A 19,959-nucleotide genomic window follows, 5' to 3' on the forward strand; every position below is an offset into this window, starting at 1 on the left:
AGGAGGCAATCAAAACCTCACAGGGCAACCTGTTCCAGTGACTCACACTGAAGAATTTCTTCCTAATATCTAACGTAAACCTATCCTCTTTCAGTTTAAAACCATTACCTCTTTTTTTGTCACTATATGCCCTTATAAAAAGTACCTCCCCAGCTTTCTTGTAGGCCCCCTTCATGTACTGGAAGGCTGCTTTAAGGCTCCCTCAGAGCCTTCTCTTCTTCTGAAGAGCCTGTCCTCATAGGAGAGCTTCTCCAGCTCTCTGATCATCTTTATGGCCCTCCTCTGGACCTGCTCCAACAGCTTCAGCAGCACTCCTGGTGGGGTTTCACAACAGCAGAAACATCTTTCTTTGTCTTTTACATTAAGTTCATGAGCCAGTGTTTATAGACATGTATAAAACCAGAGATGCCTCAGTGCATAGCAATGGCCAGTTCCCCTGCCTCCTATGTCCCTGTCGCCTTATGATCCCTGACAGTGGATCATAAGGGTCCTCTGGAGCACCACAGTCTGCTCTGAACAGGTGCAACTTGACAGTGAGATCAGGTCAGTCAGTATTTTCCCCTGACCCAGCACTGATGCCCACTTCTGGTGATGATTTTCCCCTTAAAACAGATGGGAATTTCCCTCTGTGCCCCTTCTTGTCCTCACTTTTGTCTTTATAAGTGTTTATAATAAATGAATACTTGCATCAGTATACAAACAGCTTCTAACATAAAAAAAAAAAAGCAAAAGATGCTACAAAATATTCTTCAATTTCTGGACTGAATACACTGAAAATATATGCACTGTCCATCTCAAGCAAATAGAAATTCATTCTGAGAGTAAATCATTGACTGCTCATGCAGTTTCGACACTGAAAACACTGTGCTGCTACATCATAATCTTTTCTACACTTCTGTGATATTAACATACATCTTCACTTATAATTTCTGTGTAAAAGGTAAACCAGACTGGATTAATCTTCACAATTACAGTTAGCATTATCAGACCCAGAAAAGTGGAGAATTCAGTGGTTGAAAAGAGAGTGCAGAACTCTTCATAAATTCTGCCTTGGGAAAGCAAAGGATAGCACAATATTCTACTCAGATTAGGGTAGATATTTGAAAGAGATCACTCATGTTTGTGGGTGAACCTTGAAATTTAAAATAATTGTGTTAAAGAGCAAGAGAACCAAAGACTTTGTACTGCTAGATGCATGGCAAGTTTATCATATTTAAATATAAGGACAAATTATAGTGTGTAAATATACACAAAATAATCTCCTTCTCAAAATAAATTGCAGTGTAAATGCAAATCAGAGTTACAACGCAGGCTCTGGGGCTCTGAGTAGAGCTGCTTCCTATGTAAGAAAGAGTTTGCTCATGTGTTTAGTAACAACCACAGATAAACTCCTCCTTCTTGTCTGCCTTTTGCTCTCACTAATCTCATGCTGTTTCAGCTTGCAAGGACAAGGCCCAAACTATCCTAGCTTTTTTCTACTTTTTCCATTGTTTTAACTAATGGTAGCAAAACCAACAGCAAAATCTCTCCCTCCCTCCATCTTTTTTTTTTTTTTTTTTTTTTTTTTTTTTTTTTTTTTTTTAATTTTAGAAAGCAAACCTGGGAGTCTGCTGATCTGGCAGATCTTTCTGATCTCAGCTTTAATTTTAGCATTGAAAAGCTAATCAAGTTGCATTTCAAAACCCTGTGAAATGTTACTTCCTGCTGCTAGGTTCAGTGCTGGTAATTACATACTGACTGTTACAGAGGAGGGGAGGAATATTTGTGTAGAGCATTCTTATCTAAACTTGGCAGAATGTCTGTTATTAAAAGTCCACTCAAGTTTTCTTTGCTTCACTTTCATTTTTGTTAATGTCATTATACTTATGTGAAAACAGGTTCACTTGCAGAGTTCTCTTCTCCAAGAAGTTCTGTTTGGATCTGGGAATGTACATAAAGTAGATATCTGACAATAGAAGTATATATATTTTTTTAATTAATTTCATTTTTCTGGAGACACTATAGTGAACAAATAACTTTGCACACTACATGATGGATGAAAATGCATTTCAACCATCTTTGAATCACAAATATTGCAATATATGAAGGGGAGAGCTATTCAGATGGTTCAGTTTGTCTATATGAATAACCTTAAGTATTACTATAAGGAAGTGTATGTTTTTAACTTTCGTGTCTATAGTGATATTATATGTGAACAGAAAACACAGATATATTACGGAATTCTTAGGAGAACTACTGAGCTGATGAGTAAAATTATAAACAGTATTTGCATCTATTTTCAAAAACCCAAAAAACTCACATCATTAAGTGTTTCAGCTCTCTGCACACTGATTATAGTATCACAGAAAACTGTCAGAGGAGAGTACAGAGTTTGTTTTTTCTGGATTTACTAGGAATTGAATCTGAATCACGTCCTGCTTGGCTTCTGTAACAGCTGCTTCCTTATCTACTCTTGGTGCAGCCATTAGGATTAACAAAAGAATCACCCCCATAAGACTGAGGACTCATTTCACTACCTTTTGAGAAGTTGACTAATTCTTTTGAAATTGCTGCTCGTGGCAGAAAGTACAACTTAAATACAAGAAAGGGATGCAGAAGCCTGTTCTTACCTAAACTGTACCTCAATTAAAGTATATATGAAAAGAGTAATGATAACATTCTTTCATCCCTCCCACACACAGAGGTGCTGTGTATAGCACCCAAGACCAGGAAAAAAAGGGTGCTGTGTCAGAGTTAATTCATTGTGAATTACTAAAAAGAGGCATAGCCTGTGGCTGAGCACATAAAGGATCTACTCTATTAGATACTGGAAATGAGAAGTTGTAATGGAGCATTTTGCTTTAAAAATACACCGGACTGTCAGCTATCAAAAGTTAGTTACAAATCAAGTTGTTAATTTAGACTTGATATCTTCTTAGCCTCCTCAGAACAGCTAAAATCTTCTAGAACTCTTTTTTCCTTTCCAAAAAAAGGATATGTAGCTTTCTTGTTTCTGCTATACAGATGATGCCATCTCTTCTCATTGGAAGAAAAATAAGTATAGTACTTGGGGCTGTTTCAGTGAGAATGAAAAGAGAGCAGAAGAGATCAAAAGAGATCCAAATTGGAATGCATATTGGATAACATTTAACCTCCTGAAAACAAGTAAACAAAGTATGGCAGAGTTTTACCATTATTAATTTCCAATAGCTATTGAAATATTTTATATAGTCCTAATTTAGGATGTCATCTGCTATTCAGCATATTGCCATAGCAGGACAACATATTTTCTCTCACTTTGTTTCATTCTGCTTCCCAAGACTAATGACTGAAAACAGGGGAGACAAGAGGACCATGGTCATATAGCTATAGCTGGCTGGTTCTATAGAGTTACAGGTTTTTTCGTGTTCAAAAAGACCTTAAGTAGTCATTAGTCCACCATGTTGTTCTAAACAAAATGAGCTGTGAGATCATCACACCAGGCCACTAAGGACTTTATCAAGTTGGTCCTAACCTGGGAATGGAATCTAGACTACTTCTAACCATGCTAGTGGCCTTCCCCTGAAATTGCTCCAGTTTGTCAATGTCTTTGATGAAGTGGGAGTCGAACACTGGACACAACATCACAGATATGGTCTACCAAATTGACAGAGATAAACACTTTCTATGCTCCTACATCTACAAGCAACCAGTAGTTTGTATAACCCAAGGGAACTCTGTTAGGAAATCGTGAAGAAATTATTTCTCCTTTTCCAGTGCTATATACAACTTATTTGTTATGGATCACCTTCCTTTTCTGTTGGCTCCATGGGCAAATTGGAAGTGAAGATACTCTTTACAGTGGTGACTAAGCACAATTATCAATTAAAAAAAAAATGCACAGTATACTAGATTATCTTATTTAGACTTGCTATTAAATCTGCTGACTTAAATTATCATCTTAGTTTCATAATTGCTGTATTTGTTCCCTCCATATGACAAAAAATGTTACATAATTTTCTTATCTTAAGCTTTTTTAATCCAACAAGTAGTATTTTAGATGTTTCAATTTTCATTTTACCTAGTAAGATTTTGGAACATCATCTACATCATCTGGTTACAGCATTTTATGTTCAGCAGCTCACCCCTTGTCTTCTAGGCTGTGAGACTTCCTACATCAGAGATAATCACTTAGAATGCTGACTAACTAACTACCTGATTGTTTACTTTCTCTTCATCTTTTCAAAATACCAATTAGGTAGAACAGTATGAAAATTCTCAAAGCTCTAGAAAGAATTGCAAGGAGCTTTTTGTAGTACCTATGTATAATTGTAATTTATATCTGATCTGCGTTTTGACACAGCACAACGTCATGCTTACTTGTCTATTTCTAGATTCAATATTAAGAGATTAATTTCAAAACGAAACCTTGAGTTCCTCTGGATGTGTTTCACTTGGCTATTACTGCCATCTACTGACATAATTTGCAATCTTCAAAACTCTCCATCTAGAAACTACATCACATCAAGTGTAATCAAGCCTAGGCCTGATTCACTTGCTGATGTTATGCCTCATGCCAGTATGCAATCATGTATACGTTCAGTTTTTAATGGTAATTTCTCTCTCTTGCCTATAACCATGTACTTGAAGACCCATTTAGCAAATAAGAAAATTGTACAAAGCTGTAGTAGCAGTTTGTAATGAACTCAGCAATTCTCTTCTGGGAAGTTTCCCTTGAACAAGCTCTGCATTATGTATAGCTGTGGTAGTTATTACTAAATGATCCATAATGATTTCTAATGAATAAGAATGATGAAAATAATTATGGTAAAGGAAGCTAGTTGTGCCCATTTTTCAGTAAAGAGAAAGAGTCAAATCTTGGTTTAAAAAGTAATCACTTTCTAAATCTAATTTTCACCTAATATGAGACCATGATGAGGAAAAGCTCATGAAGTGAAAACTGCCTCCTGAAAGCTGAAGTTCACATGACAATAATGCACAAAACCTTAATCATGAAAATAATTGTTGATTAGAAACATATGATGATATATTTGTCTGTAATGCATATATATATAAAGAAAGTTGAATTTTTCTCAGGAATTTGCCTGATCTCAAATGAATTGTTTAATTCAGATGAAGATGGGTTACTACAGTCATATGGATTTATTTCCTAAGTAGCATACTGCAACAATTTTTTTGTAGTTACGTGCATTCAAAGCATGTAAATAAGCTGTCTCAAGCATAACCTAAATGTCAGACAATATGACTAAGAGTTCTCCCATCTAAAGTAGCACGCTATCAAGGTTCATTGATGAAATACTTCCCTCAGCCTTCTGCAAAACACGCTAAAAAAAAACAACATCACGACTGCTTCCCTGCATAGTGCTCCTGAGTTTAAATCAAATTTACACACTAGACAGCTAAGAAACAAAAATCCAATAGAGCAAAACCAGTATATTTAAATTTGGTTTCAATAGTTAATAAACTTCTTATGCCTTCACACAACTAACTATGGGACAGTTCAGAATTTCACGGTAGCTTATCACAGGTTCCTGTACCATAAGGGAGGCTCTGAGGAGTCGGTCAGTGAGCTCCATTCATTTCTAATTCACCGGCTGATCTCCAAGTCCTGCTGCAGGCCTCTAAGTCATGCTATTATATTTGTTTTTGTGTCTCTTATTGGTATCTCCCCTAACTCTGCCACAGAAAAAACTTTCTGCAATGCAACACCAACAATAAATAAATAAATAAATAAAATTAAAAAAAATCAACAATGCAGTTAAGAAAATGAACCTCTAATATTACTTATGCAAAATGGAAAAAAGTAAATACAAGTCAAACATTATATTCTGTACCATGGATTTCCACATTATACGAAATCCCTTCAATTAATATAAATACAGTTCCTATCATATTACAGTCAGACTTTCAAAATACATATATCCAATTATTCAAGGAAACAAAAAAAAATGCTGTTTCTGAAGTCAGAAAGGACTTAGTGATGTCAATTACATCCACAGATTATGATGTTGAGCACATTTTTATTGTCAAAATCTGTAACATGCAAGAGGTAGTAAAAGGGATCAAGCATGTGCACCCTCAATGTGTATCCCAGAACTGGTCAAGGAAAAAAGAAACATTAACTGTTTAAGAATATATAATGAAAACAACTGTTGTACTTCTCTGAAAAATAGAGTGGAATGAAACAAGACTATCACGAGCTGTTCTACTAGTTGGTCTTTACCAAAAGGGGGGGATCTTGTTCCTCCTGCTTCTGATTATATACACAGTTGTTTCTTTCACACTCCCTTTGTTCTGGATTTCCCAGGCATCATACCCTGCATCAAGACAACCCAAATTACTGAACTGGAAGAAAAGAAACCTGACAAATAAAAGAGTGAATAGGTTCCCTATAGTTTAAAACTTTAATCAATTAATCGCACAATAAATTAATTGATAGAACTAGTAAGGTCAAGGGAAAAGATGGGATTGTACAGCTACCAAACAGAAGATGAAGTATTTACCTATTCTCACAGCAGCAAACTATTACATTACATCAGCTATGCATTATCCTCATACTGTGGCTCCAAGTCACATTTATTGCTGATATCTAGCTCTACCTTCAGACCACTTTATACAGCCTTGCCCCCTCCTATGCCTCAATTCTGGTGCTAGCACTATCATGATTTAAGTACACTGCTTTTCTCAATGGCACCAACATACTTTGTTGAGTTAGTGTGGTTTAAAAAATTTAAAAAATGAAATAAATGAATAATAATCTAAAAAACATGTCAAAAGATCCACTCTGGAACTGGCATAGTAAAGGGGCAGGAATGTTTAACATAGGCACTTGGAGAAGGCAGGATGATCTGAAGAAATCATACTAGTTTAGTCTACCATAAACTGCAGTCTCTCAAATTTATGATGTGTTTTCCCCTCCACCTCCTGTCTTCTACCCTAAAAAAAAAAAAAAAAAAAAAAAAAAAGCAACAAAAATATCTCTATTCTGTTTATTCTGTTTTCTCAGATCTTATTTTCTTTCCCCTTTTTCAGTGTTTTGGACATCAGTGTTTTATTGAATTAAGTTAAGTTGTTCATGATAACAGAACAAGGCCACTGACAGACAAAACTGGGGCACTATTTGTTAGAAGGATCACCAGAAGCTAAGTGGGGAGTATGAGCTCATCCTGCTCCTAATCTTTACTGCAGTTGGGAAATTATCCGAGGCTTGCAGTTTGAATTTCTCAGTAGCAGACTTCAGCAGCATGTCAAATTATTCCATTTTAATGAAGAAATTCAAGTAAAAAAGATTATCATATTGTGGTTTATTGAAAAAAATAAGTGTCAAGTTTCAAAAATAGTATAATCTTATTAAATGAATTCATTACTTGCTCTAATGAAGGCAAATCTTTCTCTTATTATAACTAAGTTTATGGAAAGAACACATGCCAGAATAACAAAGGAACCACCGATGGAATTATAGACCCCTGCAATATCATACCCAGTCTAATCACAGTATTTATAACTTTCAACAAAAATTATTTTAAAAAATCACCTCCCTAATTCTAGCTCTTAGTTGGCTTTTTATCTTCCTGTACTACAAGAAGTAATAAGAAACGCTATATGGAAATATTCATTTCTTTCCAATACACACATGAACGTTCACATAAAGCACATAGCAATTTCTGAAAGAGAAAGGATTGTATGTTGCCACTTTTATTCCCGTTTGGGAAGAAGTGTGCTCAGAAATAAAAGACAGAGCAAGTAACTTTTGCTTTTTTTTTTTTCTTTTTCATTTTGTTTAATGTAGTATTCACAAAAAGTTTTGAGCTGACAGCATTAGAGATGCAGTTTGACTCTTCAGCAACAGAGTAATTTAAGGAATTATCAATGAGGTATTGAATTAGGCCACGGAAAATATCAACTCTGCAGAGTCCTGCTCTGCAGGTGAAAAAACAATTCACACTCCTTCAAACGTTAAATTCTTAGTGGTTTGTTAATCTGTGCATTGACCAGTCTGAATTAAGCTAATTTAGGTGTGATCTCTGTGATCACATTTGTAACCAGGGAAATCAATCTGAAGTTGCACCTCTTTTCTCCTGTACATATAGCTCAGTGTTCATGTAGAACAGATCAACTTAATCACCACCCTCACACAGACCAACTTTGAATTGGAACCAAGGTCTGTAGTCCATCCTTCTGCTCAAAGAAGGTTCAGTTTTGAAATCAGATCTAATTGCTCATGGCTATATCCAGTTAGACCTTGAAAACCTCCAAATGTCTGAGACTGCACTGGCACTGAGCACCCTGCTTGAATAGCAAAGCAAATCTGTTCTGAAACCAGACTGTGAAACTATTTTCTTCATATGGTCACATACTATTTTACAGTAAAAATAATAAAGGATTGTGCTGAACTTGGGTGTAGAAAAGACCCTGGAGTGTGATTTCTAACAAAAGGGGAGCTGAAATGAATTGGACAATTGAGATGCTGACCCAGAAGAGCAGCCTTTCCATATCTTGCAGTGGCCATGAGGCACTCAAGAAAAAGAAAGTACTTCCTTGTAAATATTCTTTAAATACTGATTGCTTCCCTGTCTTTGTTTCTCAGAGCCAGATCACCAAAAAGTCATTTTTTTCCTCTTTTTCTTACCTGACATGTTCTTTCTTGCTAAGAGGTGAGCTGAGGATTCTGGACAGCTGCTAGTTCAAATAACATCCAGAAAGCAGTGTTCTCTTAAAATTCACATTGCTGTACATTTAAATAAAATAAAAGTGAAAAGAATACGTCTCAATTATTTCATTCAGCAAATCATTTGGTAAATTTTTTTTTTTTTTAATGATAAAATGACTGGAGGATCAAAACTGATTTGATCTTGGAATGTTCAACTGTACAGTGAAATAGATGTATTATATTTAACTACACACAAACACTACTTCTCAGTATTGGAGAGCAGATTAAGGCCAACATAAAAATCAAGACCAAGTTACTCAGAGAGAATGCTCAATCTATAAATAATTTCCCATCCAAGTAACTGCTTAAAAAGAGGAAATAATTAGATTATCACCTTATATAATTTTCCATTTCATGCTCTAGGATAGCAGTTAAAACAAATGATTATTCAGAATTATTTTTCTTCTCCTTTGAGAATTCATTACTTCATATTTTAAATTAAATACATCTCATTGAGAGAAATAGAAAAAGGGGGGGAAAAATGTAATATAATTAAAAACTGAAATTATTGTACTTCCAGTGCAAAGCACTATTTAAAAACAGAAACAACATTATGTATTTTGATGTTTTGAACTAAGTAGTACTGGTTTGTATTTCTAACCTTGCAGCAATCACTGATCCACTGGAATGTGTGGCTTGTTTTTGTTATAACGCAGCTGCAGAGAAGGTGTTTGGTCTTCAGACACAGAGCAATAAAAAATATCTTCTGGGGGAGAAAATCTCTCATCTCAGAGTTCTCTAACTGCTAAAGAAACAGGCTAAAAGGAGCCAATATCTAGAAGTAGAAACAAAAGAAATACAAAACAGGGTTTTAACAAATACAAAACAGGACTTAGCAATGTGATTAATCATGATTAAAGAAAAAAAAAAAAACAATTACCAAGAAAAACATTAAAATAATAAGACTTGCTTTTCTTGATGTTTCAGTCAAAATTAGGTTAGCTTTTGAAAGATATTCTATAGTAAAACTGAATTCCTAGGCTGGGTAGCAGAAATAAATGTGTAAAATATATTGATCTCTAAGGTAACCACCTGAGTAAGTCTTCCAGGGGTTCTTGTCATGTTCAGTTCTAAGAATTGCACCTCACCTGCAACATTTTAGCACTTTCTGGTGTCTTCTGAGAGGGAATCAAAACAGAATTTTGTTTCAGATTTTATACCAGGGAGAAATGAGGAACAATCCCATGAGATTTCTCTTTTCTAAGCATTAACATCTTCCAAACGAGTTCACTGTAATGAAAAGATGTGTGTTTTAACATGACATAAAATGCATTTTTTGAATTAAAAATTGGAAAATGACTATGTTAATATTTCCACTGAAAAGAAAACATTAAATTTTTTACGCTTTTTTTCCCCCCAATTGAGCATTCCACCTGTATTTCTTTGAGTCCCATTTGAGAATTGTTCTGCAATACTTTGGGAGTAAGGGCAACTGTCCATTGAGATTATTAATATATTCTTTATTAAAATGTTTTCCATCTCAATAGTAATTTCACTAATTAAATGAAATTAAATGAATTAAATCAAAGCTCTCATTTATATATATTTTGACAAGCTTCAAATCCTTGTTTTAACTGAAGTATTTTTACAGTTCTGCATGTGCTAAAAAAGGAAATTGATTTTCTGTGAATGAAATTGTTCAACATAAATTCAGTTGAGAGTTGGGAGAGCATAAGTAAGAGAATTATGGAATAGTAAAAGGTCTTTAAACTCTGTACAATGGAACTGACTGAAAAAAAATATGTATCTTCTAACCAGGAAATCATTCTTAACATTCACTCTGCCTTCATTCTTTAGCGAATGTAATGCCGGACATTATTCTGATGTGTTTGTAACATTCACATATCACCCAACGTATTTCAGAACTTGGCATAGTTCAGAGTTGAAACAACTTTTAAAGAGCGAATGCTTGCTGTTTATCAGTCTCTCTGAAAAAAAAATAAATGCTGGTACAGATGGTACAAAGGCAGCTTAGAGATATTCTCGGCTGCAGATACTGCCAGACAGAGATTACATTTATTCACACACTGAAATAATTTGCTTGTTTTGTTTCCTTTCTTTAGGAGCTCAGAACTGTTATGAAGGTGAAGAAGTCTGTCACAATTCAACTAAGGATAGAACAGACTCGTGCAATCCTGCTCCATATAAATCTTTTGGGAAAGATGAACCATTACCCAAGTATTGATTACAGGAATCCCTCACAGTAAAAGAAAAAATTCTGTCCTTGTTACTACTGCAATTCCAGGAGATGGGTTAGGAACATGAACGACAAGGAAAATATATCTGAACAAATCCATGTGGATGCCTGTGGCAAAATTCCGGCCTAGTAATTGCTAACAAAATATTTTCATTTTCCTTTGTACTTCCACAGAACCATGACATTTTCCTGATAACCATCCATTTGTCAGTCCTTAGCATACAACTACAGTATTTCACATACTCTGTGCAAAATAGTTGTGCGTGTGTGAAGATAGTTTTCTGTCTTAATAAAATGGCAGATTGTCATATTACTCTCTCACTAAAAAGCTGTGGAAGCATTTAAATGGAACTTTATTCTTCTTTTTCTTCAACAAACCAAAATTAAATACTGGAAGTTTAAATAAGAAAACTTTAGACCTTGTGCTGTTAAAGAGATACAAGGAAACAAAACAAAAAGCAAATAAGCAAGCAGTTTCTCTACGTGGCCTCTGCAAACCCTTTAACACTTTAATATCTTTAATTTAGACTAAATGGTTAGATTTTATGAATAGTGTTGTTCCAAAATAGAATAAGACATGTTTGAACTTCTTTAGAGACTGAAGGAACTGAGGCTGTTCTCTGGGGAAAAGGAGGATGAAGGGAGACCTTATTGCTCTCTTCCAATATCTGAAAGGTGCTTACAGCAAGAGCAGGGTTGGTCCCTTCTGACTGGTGACAGAATGAGGGGAAATGGCCTTAAGTTACACCAGGGTAAGTTTAGGTTGGATATCTGGAAAAGCTTCTTTACAGAAAGGGTTGTTAAGCATTGGAATAGGCTCCCCAGGGAGGTGGTTAGTCACCATCCCTGGATGTGTTTAAAAACCATTTGGATGTACTGCTCTGGGACTTACCAGAGGGTTGGTAGGGTAGCATAATTAGGTTGTGGTTGGACTAGATGATTTTTAAGGTCTTTTCCAACTTGAGCAATTCTACGATTCTATGATTCTTTTCCACACTCAATATGCACTAAAATTCTGAACATAAAGTTTAAAAAGCTCTGAAGCTGTACAAACTATGTGAACAGCAAATGTGGTATTCACAGCACAAACTTTATCTCACAAAACATGGCTCTGAGCCATTCTACTGAACATCTGTTACAGGGCCAAAGCAGCTCCTGCAGAGCTGAAAAGGAGCCCTTCCCATATAAGTGATCTTCTGAGTTAAGATTCTCAGAATTTATTAGGAGTGTTTGTGCCTCATATATTCACGTGCCAGAATTCATACTCCTCAAAGTCAGACATCATTAAAGAAAATTCTGCATTAATCCTTTCAAAAACATGACTTTTTAGCAGCAGCTGCAATTGAGACATTTGAAATTACTATTAACTTTTTACAACATGGCTTCAGTTGATTATTAATAGATTTGTTTTGGGTACAAAATATGTTCACCCTTAATTTTAATTAGGCTACAGATTACAGCCTCATAGGGATTCTGTTCCTAGCAACATTTCTGGTAAGATTGTTATCAGTAACATGCTGAAAGAGTCTAAATTCAGCATAAACACATTGAATTTGTAAAGGCAGAAGATTTAATGGTGTTTTTCTGTAGCATTCCCAAATTTTTTTTATTTCACCTGCTACTAAATTCGTCTTTTTCTTAAGCTGTTAGCAATGATCCTGGAATTTTACTCCGTACATCAAATTTTCGCGGAAATGTATCCCCATGAATATTAAATTGAAATACAAAAGAAAGCACATATAAGCTATACTTGTATTTTTTAAGTTGGGCAAAGCATACGAAATGTCACCATGTAACTCGTTTTACACATAACTCAAGACAATTATCCCAGTGTGTTCTACAGGTTTGTAAAACTGGTCAAATGAAATTGATAACTAGTTTAAGTGATTACAAAGAACAAGTAAGAACTGTGTGCCAGATAAGCATTATTAACTATCAGAGAGAAATTAACTAATTTGATCCCAGAAAAACCTGCAGATCATTACATAGGCAACGAAATTCTCTATGGAAATCACTTTCTTACCTCACATTAACAGTCCTTCAACAGAAAAGTTTTGCTGGACTTCATTACCCAGGTAAAACACTGTGTTACAAAGTGCCAAAACTATTGTTGGGCAACAGAAGCTTAGCCTTGTCCTCAAAGTTCAATTAACATTTAACTATTTTATTTCTTTATACGCTTTTTTTGTGTTCCAGTCTGGGGGAGAATTTTCTTCATCCTGCAAGTCTGAAACATTAGTACTGAGATCTCTCCTATTTATTGATAATCCCCCAGATAGTATAGTTATGCATCTCATCCTGTTCTTGACTGCACTCAAAAAAAGCACTTAATTAAAAAAAAAAGAAGAAGAAGAAGAAGAAGAAAAGCATTACTAGAAGAGTGACAGTTTTCTGATTAGATAAAGCAGTCCCACTCAAACGTGTTCAACATCTACACCATATCAAGGCATTTCAATAAAAGTTCATTTAAAAATATTTCAGATAATGGAACTTTATATTTTTCTATCCACGCAAGGAAAAATGCTATCACACTTTACAGAATGCAAACACCTCAGTGTGCAATTTTGACTGCATGTATTACAGACAGGTGTTTTCATTATGAACAGTAAATTTCTCTGATCGGAAACGTTCACCTGTCAGTGCCCTAATTTTGTATGTTTGGAGACATAATTCCAGACTTCAGTTCTGACTACAAAGCTTTAGAACAAAACAAGTATGCAGACCTCTACATTCAGCTTCACAGTGATACTGCTGACTCCAAAACAGCACAGGGAAATAGCTAGAGAAAAGCAATTACCAGTACTACACAAGATATTACATATTATATATAAAATTACTGTCATGCACAAGAATCTTATCCCTCCTCTAAGAACATAGCCTCCTAACAACACAAGCTGAGTTGCCAGAACTGTTCCTTAAACAGGAATAGCTGCCTTTTGTCAGAATGGCCCCACTCCTCTTTTCTGCTAGCTATTGCAGTACCAGATCCTCCATTGATATAATTTAAGCCACTGAATCAAAAGACAGCCACACACTTCTGGTTACTTAGTGATTTGGCTGGTGTGATCAGTGAGCACTAGCACAGGGCAAGGAGCAAAAATGCACAGAAGTACATGCAATAAGAGAGGAACTTCATCTTTATTTCACTAAATCAGCAGGAGAAATACAGAAGTGAAAAGCTGCCTGCCAGCTTAGCAATTGGATGACTGAGGTCTCATATAAGGTACAGAATCCTTACAGATTGTGCTATTTTCTGTAGCTACAAACAGATCTTGCAGCCAAAGAGCCACAGCTGATGGATGCTATTTGACGTGTTTGAAAAGTTCTAAATGTTCACTCAAAACCAGGTTGTGTTGCTCTCACATCAAATGCTTCACTGTTCTTCAGTGCTGCCCAAAAACAATCAGTGCTACTAAGAAGGACAAGTGCTGCACTTTTTCTGGTGTAAAAGACAGCTTATAACAAAATATATACTTTCCAAACATTTATTTCTAGACATAGAAGTCTTTGGGAGTTGTTATTTTTACAGTTCAAAGTATCATGTGTTGTCTTGGCTCCAGGTAAATTTGCATTTATACTTATTACCATAATGGGGAAAACTAATGAAAACTGATGTGCTTTTGTCACAAGCTGGCTGCTACTTTATCCTCTAATACAGAAATTATTTACATCTTTAACATAAGTTAGCTGATTAACTTCAACCTCATGTTTACTTCAATAATTTACCTCAAATAAATAAACATTAGGGAAGGAACCTTAGGTAGCCACATCTACATACAATTATTATGTGCTAGTTTACATGAGATAACCAACATATAATAGGAATATTTTTATCCTAACAAAAGCTATTTAGACAGTCAAGCTTAGTTCAAATTTAGCTAGTACTTGTTACTTGTTTAAATTCTTTATTTTGAGAGCACAAATGCAATGCTTCAAGGCTCTTTTTAGTTTTGGTTTTAACATAACTCAGTTATCCCATAACCTTATTTAAATTAAGACCTTAAAATGTAACAAAGGCACCAAAGCTATACTGTAAGATCTGCTGTTTTTGAAGGGATAGGAATTTAAAAAAAAAAAAAAAAGAAAGAAAGAAAAAAGAAAAAAAAAATCAAAAGAAATCTTAAAATCAGCCTAGGAGACTATATTATATTACAATCAAGGACAAGCAAGCAGTCTACAGCAAATATGTTTATTAGTTCGCCCTGCTGACCTACGAATATTAACAAAATTTAACATCCTGAAACATAAGCCCCAGTCATAGTGTGCAAAATACATGGTTAATAGTTTTCCAGCAGGTTACTACAAGTAGAAAGTAAGTTCCCCAGATATATGAGATGAGTTAGAATATTGTTCTTACAACACTCAATTATTTAATCTTTGAGATCAATCTAACATGGAGCCTGAGGCAGAGGCAAGAATTCAAGCCTGACTACAATTCCTGTGCTGTATTTATTTCACATGTTCAAATAAGAAACATGAATGAAATCTTGCTTTTCAGAAGAAAGGTGAACAACACAAGAATTTTTAACAAGCCCTCTGAACAGGCCACAGAATGTGAGAAGCTACAGAATGTGAGAAGGTGCTGTATTTGCGCTCAGAAATCATAGCAAAAAAAAAAAAAAAAAAAAAAAAAAAAAAAAAAAAAAAAAAAAAAAGAGATCTGCTGCAGCATTGCTTTAACACCTCTCTTAGTAAAATGTTTCTGCCTGCAGTTTGTCCAGGACTCTTGACCTCCCCATAGCCATAACTTTAACATTGTGTCATCCTGCTTTCACAAGAATGCTCTCCAAACAGTTTTCAAGGTTAATTTTGCTGTTACTCCCGCTGGCAGGGGAAGAAGATAATTCTGTCTCCTCACTAATTTCTTTCCCAGCTTATTTGATATCAGTAAGTAAGCAAAGTTTTTGTTTTTTCCGCCAAGGCTGCTGTTAGCAATATATCAGACAGACAAATTTGAAAGTAACACTGATACTTCAAAGGATGTAAAAAACAATTAGGATACTTCTCGTTAGAGAGATTGCTGAGAACACTGTATGCTCTCAGCAACAACAATGTAGAAGCAGCAGTTGTACCTTTCATTTTCTGAGTAATTAATTAAATTTGGAGAGAATTTGCTTGAAATTGATGAAAAACGTTTGCCACTTTCACTGTACAACAGATTGAAATATATCACAATGTCAAAACATTAAATATTAATTAACTGTATAATCCTTAAAGATTTTTGTTGTTTTATTTCATGCTATTGGTGGGTTTTTGTTGTTTTGTTTGTTTTTCCAGATTATATCTACCAAGAGGTTTTCCTTAGAGATTCTACTGAAGTAGTTCTTCTAAGCATAAACCTGCAAAACTTTTGAACTTGAGGGGCATGGTGCTTTTTAGACAAAGGTAGTTTAGCTATTGACAAATAAACAGATTCAGACTTACGTAAAAGCCTAAATGTTCAGAAATCCCTTCTCTTAATGCCCATTTTTCAAGTTTGAACAAGGTCACAAACAGTAAAAAATGAATTTCAGTTTAGTGTGCAGTATATTCGCACAGCACAAACCGTCCTGCTGTTGTGAATCAACAGTTTCAGCTCACAAGTCCTTACCCACAGCAGGTGAGAATTTTCTCTTTCAGAGCTGCATTACTTTACATTTAGGGCTAATATCTTGTTTCAGTGTGCTACCAACATTTCCTAATCACATTTAGGGAAACAGTGTACTGAATAATCCCTCAACTCAGGAGCTTCCCAATTAATAAGTACCAAATTACACTGTAATATTTTTTTAAAAATATAAATCAGTAAAGCAAATCCTTCTGCACAAATGAAATTACTGTTTTTCCTCAAAAAAAAAAAAAAAAAATATATATATATATATATATATATATATATATATATATATATATATATATATATATAACATACTTTGGAAAAGAAAAGAAACAATCAAAATGTTTCAAAAAACTGGAAATCTTGTGAAAAAAATCCACATACTGAAAGGCCAAAGAAATCCCACACTGTATTAACATGTAGGTGTTTTTCCACATACATTTGAAACGCACTCTTTTATATTTTCCCAAATACAGCAACCTGTAATTTTTGTGGGGCTTGGAACAAAACTTCAGGTAAATGACAGTGAAGCTGATTTGCACTTGCTAATGTTTTCTGTGAACAAGAGACCTGCAGCTGAAGTTACCACTGCATCATCTTGAGACAGAACTTAGGAAAAAATCATTCTATTATTTTAACTCTCTATATTTTAAGGGTGTGATTCAGCAGCCAAGCTAGACAGCCCTGCTTTAACTAAAATGAGGAGGCCCCATTTCCCTTTCTTTTTCTCTACTCCTTCCTGATCTGGAAATTTACTCTTCATTTTGCTGTTACTGAATTAATGTTTCAGAGTAAACTGGCTACTGTAGAACTTGTAGTAGAACTTGTTTGCAGACAGTTACATTGAAGGCCATCAGCAGGAACACATGACAGTTTCAGAGAAAAAACTAAGAAATAGTGCACTGCTAGATTCTCTATATTAAATCTTTAGACAGATTTATAACTGACCCAAGTAAGGATTTGCTTTTGACAGCATATTCCTCACTGTTTTCACTAACACAAAATGTGAGGTTTAAAATTGAATATGCTAAATTTCCAAGGTTGTACCAAGTTCAAATGCATTTAATTAATGCACTAATGAAGTAAAATTAATGAAAACAATGAAGTCATTTGCAAAGACAAATTGAGAAGAATTTTACAAACTGCACACATGCTCCTTCACAATGAAATACCAGGCGCTAATGGTTCAGATACTTCCACGATGCTTAGCCTTAAACATGACCATTTTCCTTGGGGGCAACAAGGCTGCAGGGACTTAGAATGAGAGTTATGTAAAGGTAAGCCCTCATTGCTGAATGAGTTTCAGTGACACAATCAGCTCACAGGGGAAGATTCACTTCAGATAAGAGAAACTAAGAATCCAAAGCCACTTTGTCATTCTGTACCTGACAGCATATATCTTCCCTAAGGCTTAGGAGAGCTTATTCCCCCAGTCATAATATTAAAAGATGCTCAATATTTTTTTTTCAAGGGAACTGTGGAACCAGTTGCTTATCCTGCTGAGGGCACAAAGGTACTGCTAGCTATCGAGCTGTTCAGAATGCTTTCTCAATCAATTCTCAGGAGAATACCTTCCTTCAAAACAATCTTGCAAACTTTAGCATATGATGGATGAATTCAATTAATACTTGAATAACAGAGCACCACATTTCAGTTCAGAGATACCACTTGTGGGGGAAAGAATGGCCAACATCAACACTTACTGTTCAAAGGACAGTAACAGTTCGAATTTAGACAGCCATGTTGTGTGAAATTGTACCCAAATGTTTTTATTTTACCTTCAAGAAAGCTGAGCTGGCAACCTGGTAAAACAGAGTGATCTGCAGTTCAAAAGCAGCTCTACTCCATCTATTTGACATTGTAAATGCATTTGTTCAAGTTCTAAATATAGACCACCCTTACAAGCACATAGCTAAGTATAATTTCACAGTGTTTATTAAAAAGAAAAAAAAAGAAAAAAAAGTAAAAGCCACATTTGAGGAAGAGGGGAAAGGGAAGACATCAAAATATCCAGAAGAGTGAGAAAGAGTTCTCCTCAAAAAGAACAGCGGGGACAATGAGAGGTAGAAAAATTTTCCTTTGCATTAATAACTATAGAGTGGAACATGGAAATGCTCAGGTACAAAACCTTACTTAAAAAAGAAATATTATTAGGTGTGTTGAATTTCTAATGAAACCATTTGATTAAGTTCAGTTTCTGCTTTGATTTGCAGATCAAATTTGATTTCAGTGAATGCTGTACAGATCTCCAAATATGAGCTTATTATGGTTTAGTTTCATTACTTTTTTTTCCTACAGTTTGCAAACAATCAACTTTGCTCATGCTACTCGGCCCAGGAAAAGAATTTTGAAGGTCAGCTACAATATATTGCATTCTTTTAGCAGTTAGCAGGCTTGCCAACTTCATTCTTTCAGACACAAAGAATGCAAACTTTCTTTCCAACATGTTTGATCATCACAATTCATTTTAATAGCATATTTTTAATACTTACACTCCAACTATCTGAGCACAGTCTTCATTTTAAAACAATTTAATAAAAAAGTACATCATAATATATCTAGTGACAGAATTATTATAATTTGATATTTTCAAACCAGAAATCTCATTCTCTCTTGCTTATATAATCAGATTTTATGCAACATTTTTGCAAGAATCACCACCTGCTTTTATGCTTTCAGTATATTTTCCTAAATTTAACAGCAAAGGTCCTGCTCTTAGCAAAGCATCTAAAACTTTACACACTGAATAGTGAAATAATTTATACTCATTAAGAATTTCAACATGAGCAGAGCATTACCATGCAAAACTTCCAAAGCAACATCAGATATAAATAACATGCACATCAACAGCACATTTGTGTGTTCCATTGTAATATTTACTTCAAATTAATTACTTGTGTTAGTCCAGCCTACTGTATGACAGAACAAATTAAAAATTTATTAACTTCACGGGGCCATAATTCAAATTTAGCAGTTTTATCTGTACAGACCCTGGCAGCTCCACCAAGGCTGTTTAAGGGCCTAACTATTTTTATTTATTTATTGTGTATGAAATATGCAGGGAAATGCAGAGCTCCAGTTTCACTGAGTGGAATTCATCACTACCTTAATTATTAAAGCCCTGATCATAGAACCTGAGTATATTCTGTTATGCCCGTAAGAGAATAAAGAATTCTTGTCCACGTAGCTAAGTAAAAAACAGAAGTCAGGGAGTAGGTGAAAACAGTGAGACAATTGGCATCACAAATTAGTTCTGACTAATTAGTCAGCACAATGAGCAATGTGATCAGCCCCACAGCAACAGCAACCTGTCAAGAAAGTTACTGTACCATGGCAAAAGGTGAATTATAACAGAAGATTTCTAGAAAGCTAATCAAAAGATTTTAAACATGTAAGTAAAAACATGTTGTAAAGTAGAAAGCCAAAGAATCTCATTTGAAAAGGTAGCAGTGAACATTGTCATCTTTGATTCATCAGAAG

At 34.9% G+C, this 19,959-nt stretch overlaps 1 long non-coding RNA gene across 1 annotated transcript; it reads right to left on the reverse strand.

The window, feature by feature from the left end:
• Positions 1-5,817: 5,817 nt before the first annotated feature.
• Positions 5,818-9,908, reverse strand: LOC149917069 (uncharacterized). The gene is made up of 4 exons (XR_016468562.1): positions 9,778-9,908; positions 9,291-9,464; positions 8,609-8,707; positions 5,818-6,296 (listed from the first exon to the last, which is right to left on the reverse strand). It is a non-coding gene; the product is annotated as an uncharacterized LOC149917069 (long non-coding RNA).
• Positions 9,909-19,959: the final 10,051 nt, after the last annotated feature.

Source organism: Phasianus colchicus, chromosome 8, assembly GCF_987193195.1.
Source record: "Phasianus colchicus chromosome 8, bPhaCol1.hap1.1, whole genome shotgun sequence".
In the NCBI taxonomy this organism is placed as follows: Eukaryota; Metazoa; Chordata; class Aves; order Galliformes; family Phasianidae; genus Phasianus; species Phasianus colchicus.